The sequence below is a fragment of the Ovis aries genome, chromosome 4 (assembly GCF_016772045.2).
Source record: "Ovis aries strain OAR_USU_Benz2616 breed Rambouillet chromosome 4, ARS-UI_Ramb_v3.0, whole genome shotgun sequence".
Lineage (NCBI taxonomy): Eukaryota > Metazoa > Chordata > Mammalia > Artiodactyla > Bovidae > Ovis > Ovis aries.
This window is the reverse complement of record NC_056057.1, coordinates 68,452,093-68,458,494: the sequence shown is the minus strand read 5'-3', so window position 1 is coordinate 68,458,494 and position 6,402 is coordinate 68,452,093. Positions and strand designations below refer to the sequence as shown.

At 41.9% G+C, this 6,402-nt stretch overlaps 1 protein-coding gene across 2 annotated transcripts in view; it reads left to right on the top strand.

Moving 5' to 3' along the window:
- Positions 1–6,402, top strand: part of CHN2 (chimerin 2) — a 343,495-nt gene that overhangs the window by 58,735 nt on the left and 278,358 nt on the right. The gene's annotated exons all lie outside the window — the stretch shown is intronic.

The following is a 6,402-nucleotide window of genomic DNA, read 5'->3' as shown; positions in this document are numbered from 1 at the left end:
GACTTGGATAGTCCTGGAGCCAATCCTGTAACATTTGAGGAGGAGTTGACATCCCCTTGAGCCAAATCTACCTGTAAGACCCTCCATTAACCAAAGATACTCTAATAATAAGGAGTTCTGGCTGTGAATCCCTTTTTTTACTGGGGAAATTCAAAGAAGTTAGTTGTGGTACTTTCTTGGAGTCAGAGCCATCCAGTTATGGGTGTGGGTTTTCCTTAAATACATCTTGAGTAAAAGCAATAGATTTCCTTCAGACCCTTTGGAGGTAAAGACTGGGACTGTCAGCTCGTCTTGCCTAAAACCTACTTGCTTTCCCAGACAGTCTAACCTGAAACTTAGACTCTCAACCTTTGTCTACTCACTTGTCTTTGACCTCATCATCTTTGACCATACCTGAGTATCATGAGTGATGACCAACAACCTGCCCTGAGCCCATTTGCTAGAAGTCTCTTAAGTGTGGTCCAGTCTAGCCCTGGTTTCCGTTTGGCTTGGTTACATCACTGTGCCCTCTTTGATATATATCTTTACATCACCACTTCAGTGGCCTCCTGTCATTTCAAATAGAGTATGCATGAAGCTAACCTCATATGCCGTCTCACAATTCGACTCAATGGTCCACACACCTTCTATATGTCAGCAGCAACAACTCTGCTTTCCTTGTCATCTCTGCTCAACTATTTCGACTGTTCCCTGTGCTTCACCATTGCTTCATCTTTTTTTTTTTCCTTTCCAGTCTTCCATATATCCATGCTACAATTACTAAATTGTAGCAAAAATCTCCTAGACCCGTAAGTATTAGATCTGAAAGGGCACTTTTGCAACTAAACCAGTATCTTCAGTTTACAAACGAAGAAATGGCAGGTCCAGAGAGGTTGCACACATTACTTTGTTTCAAACCAGGAGAGTCAAGCCTAGCATCCTTCCTCCTGGTCCCATATTCTTGCTACCCTGCCTGCTGATGTCCTGGTCCCCCTACCACCAGCCTCTTTCCCTTCATCCATTCTGTGCACTCAGCATTCACATTTATTTTCCTGAGATATTTCTCTCATCATCTCTCTCTCTCGTCCACAAAATTTTGGTGGTCCCTGTTGCTAGGACGACTATAAAGATTATCACTGGGACACTTGAGAGTGAAAGAAATGCTAAGACAGACATAAATCAGGACATATGGTCATATTTCATGTAGCATAAATCATAAAGGTCAGAATTTTCCCTCTGGAACTTAGGGTTTTCCATATTGAGGTCCCAATTGCATTTCTTAAAAAAAAAATTATTTATTTGACCACATGGCATATGGGACCTTAGTTTCCAGACCAGGGATTGAACCTGAGCCCCCTGCATTGGAAGCTCAGTGTCTTAACCAATGAACTGCCAGGGAAGTCCCCCCAATTATATTTTTGTGCTCCGTCCTTAATAACTCTCGCAGCACTTTGCTCCAACCAATGTGCTCATCCTTCTTGGCATACATCATGTATATTTCTGCTTTGGAACCATAACACTTTTCCCTGCTTACTAAGCTTCTTTATGTTCTTTAAGGGCCTAGTTGGGTCCCTTTTCTTCCATAAAATCTTGTAAGTTAGTTACATCTCCTGAGGATGTCTAGCTCCTCTTAAATCACACACTTACTGTCTGTACTTCTAATCTAACACTTACAAGTGATGAAATGAGGTGTTTTGACTTTTTTCCTCTGTAGTGAGGATGTAGTCTCTGATCAGCCTCAGTATAAATGTGTCTGCCTTAAAAGAGAGAGACCCAAAAAATAACAAAAGTGGACAGAAGTTTCAAAATGGATGCAAGAACTTTATTGATGAATATGGAAAACTGTACAGCCTCTGCAACGGAGAATGTGGCCTTATGGAACCAAAGTTTAAATACACTCCCACTTCTGCCTGCACAGTGTACAATAACATATGCATAAGGTTATTGCTTGTGGCACTACTGTAATCCCAAAAGGTTGGAAGCAACTAAGTACCCAGCAGTAGGGAACTAGCTGAACAGACTATGATATAGCACATAGCATGCAGTAGAAGAGCTGTGGAAAAAAAAAAGGAAGATGTCTATGTATGAATATGGAAAGATGCCTAGGACACAGAAAGTATAAGGTACAGAAGAGTGGCTATTATATACTACCCTTTAAGTGCCTATAAGTACTTTTAACCTATAAGTAATTTAGTGCATAAATTCTTTCATAAAATAGTATACAGTGTAATTAATTTTGCTTTCCCTCATTGGCAATATTTTTCATGTTTGGATTTGTGGAATTCTAGCTGTCCGGGGAGGGACATAAGAGTTATGCTTTAGAAAGCTCTTTCTTCCACAAGTTAAGACACTTTGGTACAAGAGGGGAAGCCTGGTGAAAGGGTGACCTCCAGATGTGATCGTGGTGCCCAGGACTCCCAACCTCCAGCCTTGAATGTTGCTTTGTCAGCTGAGTTTCTTTGTAAGAAGCTCAGCCATTTGCTGGTTTTGTATCTCAGCGTGTGTGCATGCTTAGTTGCTAAGTCATGCCCGACTCTCTGCGACCCCCTGGACTGTAGCCCGCCAGGCTCCTCTGTCCATGGGATTCTCCAGGCAAGAATACTAGAGTGGGTTGCCGTGCCCTCCTCCAGGGGGTCTTCCTGCCCCAGGTATCAAACCCGCAACCTTTGCCTCTTCTGCATTGGCAGGCAACCACTGAGCCACCTGGGAAGCTCAGCATTTCAATCTTATTGCCCTTGACCTTAAAGAGTTTCGAGTTTTTTTTTCAGGTGAACATTTATTCAGAGGCATGAGTTTGCAGGCTGATAATTTTGAGCACCAGACTTGTTTTATTTGCTGATGTATGTGGTGGTTTCTCTCAATAGCAGAGGGAGGGAGGAAACAGATCCTTTGTTCCACTCATCACGTTTCATTCTGACAGTGTAATTTACAGCTCTTTAAGAATGTCATTTAGAAATAACACCCAATTAATAAACCACTTTGCAATGATATTTTATTTTCTTTCTAACACACTTTGAATCTTATGGGTGGGGGAAAGTTAGAATATGACTTTTTAATGCAGACATCTGAAATGACCCATTCTAATAGAAACTCTGTAGGCAATAATGATTACTCTCTCCAAACCCCCACATCCAAGCAGTTATCAGTCATAATAATAGATGTTTTTGATGAAATGTCTTCAGGAATGCTCTATACAGCTGGCTTTTAACTTTTCTTCTGTTTTATATGTCATCTAATATTATTTTCTTATGGGGAAGGAAACTGAGGCTCAGAGAGGTTTAATAGTTTGCTCAAGATCACACAGCCTATGTAATGACAGGCCTGAGGTTGAACTCAGATCCTCAGGCTGTGAAGCTGGTGTTTGCACTGTGTTCACTGCCTCCCTAACTTGGCCAAGCTCTGTCATGTCTGACTTTGCTGGTGTCTTTCACATCATTTCCAAACCCACTGAGAGCAGTTATGATCACCCTCATTACCTCTCACCTGGAGTGTTGTGACTTCCTTCCACAGGGCTCAGGCTCCAGTCTTTCCCTCTTATAACCTGGAGATCGTACTTACCGTCTGGAGCTCAGTCTCCCTGAAGGGCCGCAAGTATCCTTCCTCCACTCAGTACACCTCCCCAAATATATGGTGATTTTTTTTTTCTTCAAAATATCATTCCTCAAAACATATGACTTTGTTTTTAATTTGAGTCCTTAAAAGTCTTCCATTTTCATTAAAATGAAAATTCGGTTATTTACTTGGAACCACAAACATTGTTGGAGCAGACACATGAGCTTGAAATTACCTAAAATAAATACCAGTACTGGGTGCTCATAGCGGTCAGCTAATGGAATGACTTTTAAAAGGAAGCAGATTTGTACAGCTTTAGTGATTTTTCGTAGGCTCTGCCCTCACATAAGTGCACATTAGATATCATTGTACACAGGCCTTTTCAGGTTGCTTTAAAAAGCAATAAAGTGATTTTCACTAATTTTGTGGTGCTCATGAATTCACATCCACAGACAATCAAATAAAAACCAGTCTTGTGTTACATAAATGTGGCTTTGTGGCTGGGATAAAATTTCCAGTGACAACATCGTACACAGATTCCGAAGTGCTTTGTCTCAGACTGTGTAAATGGATGTGAAGATAGCACACTCCAGAAATATGTTAGACGATGCAAAAAGTGACTCTAGTGATAACTAAGATGCTGCTGACAAAGATGTGTGTCAAGAGGTATTAAAATTGTTTCAAAAATATGGAAATGAAAACGAGCAATATTTCTAAATGTAGCATCTTATGCTATCTGTGACTGTGAATATGTAAATGTAAATAAATAAGTAAATTAAAACTAACTATTTCATCTTTAGCCTTGAAAGTTTACATATTTAAACTAACCAAAACCCTTTCCCTCATATTTTCTCATTGTAAAAACAGTTGCTTCATTTTCAGGGTCTCCTTATGGTCATGTCTCAATACTGTACTACTCACAGAAAATCAGATATAGACCCCGCCCTCAGGACACCTTATAACCCAGAAGAGAAGAGAAGAGAAGTGTAATAATAGCTACTGACACAGAACCTCTCAAATTTAGTGGTATGAAACAGCAGCCATTTTATTAGGTTCACAGAATTTGTGGATTAGAAATTCCAGAAAAGCACAGAGGGGAAAACTTTGTTCTATTCCATGACATTTGGGGTCTTAGCTGAGAAGACTTGAAGGCTCAGCTGGAATCATTTAGGCTATCTTTACTCACTGGCACTGGGCTTCCTCACAGTATGGTGGCCTTATATTAGTCAGATTTCTTACATGACAGCTCAGAGCTCCAAGCACAGAAATTGCACTGGGCATTGCCTTTTTCTCATCTGGTCTTTTCTGATGATGACTACCCATTTGTTAATCCAGCCACAGTCTTGGTTATAAGCAAGTCAGAATTCTGACTGAATTCAGGGGACGAACTCTAGACCCCACCTCTTGTGGGATGAGTGTCAATATCACATTGTAGGAGATTGTGTAGGATGGGAAGTATTGTGCCAACTTTTGACAAAGTACAACTTGACCTAAAGATCTTTGCCAGGCCCATATATAACAGTAAGTGGAGTTAGAAAACATAGTGTAAGTTCTATGATGTTAAAGAAAAGTTATTTATGGATGATGAGGCTTGGGCAAGGGAGAAAGGATAGAATCTGAACATATGAAAAAGTAGTTATGGAAACCAGATATAGAATTAATAAGAACTAGGCAACTGAATTCTTCCCTGGTGGCTCAGATAGTAAAGAATCTGCCTGCAATGCAGTAGACCTGGGCTCAATCCCTAGGTTGGGAAGATCTCCTGGAGAAGGGCATGGCAACCCACTCCAGTATGCTTGCCTGGAGAATTCCATGGACAGAGGAGCCTGGCGGGCTGCAGTGCATGGGATTGCAAAGAGTTGGGCGTGACTGAGTGACTAATACTTTCTAGGCAACTGAATGAAGCTACAGAATTAGGGAGAGAGTTGACTGGATGCTTTGGAGTCTGGATGTCAGGAGAAGGGTGTGCCTCAGTGAAAAAAAAAGGAAACACAGACAGATAAGTATATGTGGGAAGAAGGTCCAGCAGCTTCTCAGTAGCACTTATAGTGCCTGAAATCTCATAACCTCAGTGCACCCCTCCCCACCCTGCATTCTGGCCTCTGAGTCAACACTGCCTTGAAACTCCAACATGGACACCTCTTTGTGGTTCATTCTAATGGCTGCTTCCACTGGGCTTTCTGCCCTCCTGTGGCATCTCCCCCCAGGCTGGTCTTCCAGCAGAGCATGCTGCTCTACTCTTAAGCCACCTACTGCTCCATCATTGGACCCATTCACAGCCTTTGCCTCTGCACCACTGTCTTCTCTTGAAACTCTCCAATTTCTTGGGTTTAGTTGGTTCTCCTCCTACCTCTCTGGCTGTACCGTCTAAGCCCCTGGTCTAGCCCCTTTATCTCAAGCAGCTCATTATTTGTTGTTATTCCCCAGGGTTTCCTCCTTGCCTATTGTTCTGCACTCAACATTGCAAAGTGAGTTTCTTGTGGACCATGAACCCCTATCGGGTTGTAAATTTTGTGAGCACCTGTGAGTAAGCATACAAATTTCTAGGAGGTGATCCATAACTACATTGAATTCTCAAAGTTGTCTATGATATAAGGAAAAACAAAAGGCTGAGACCCACTTCTTTCTGCATATATGGTCCATGGCTTTATCTTCCTTAACTCTAGGATCCCTCCTTGACCATGTGTGAGTCTCTTTCAGTCAGTTAGTTCAGTCGCTCAGTTGTGTCCGAATCTTTGTGACCCCATGAATTACAGCATGCCAGGCCTCCCTGTCCATCACCAACTCCCAGAGTTCACTCAAACTCATGTCCATCGAGTCAGTGATGCCATCCAGCCATCTCATCCTCTGTCATCCCCTTCTCCTCCTGCC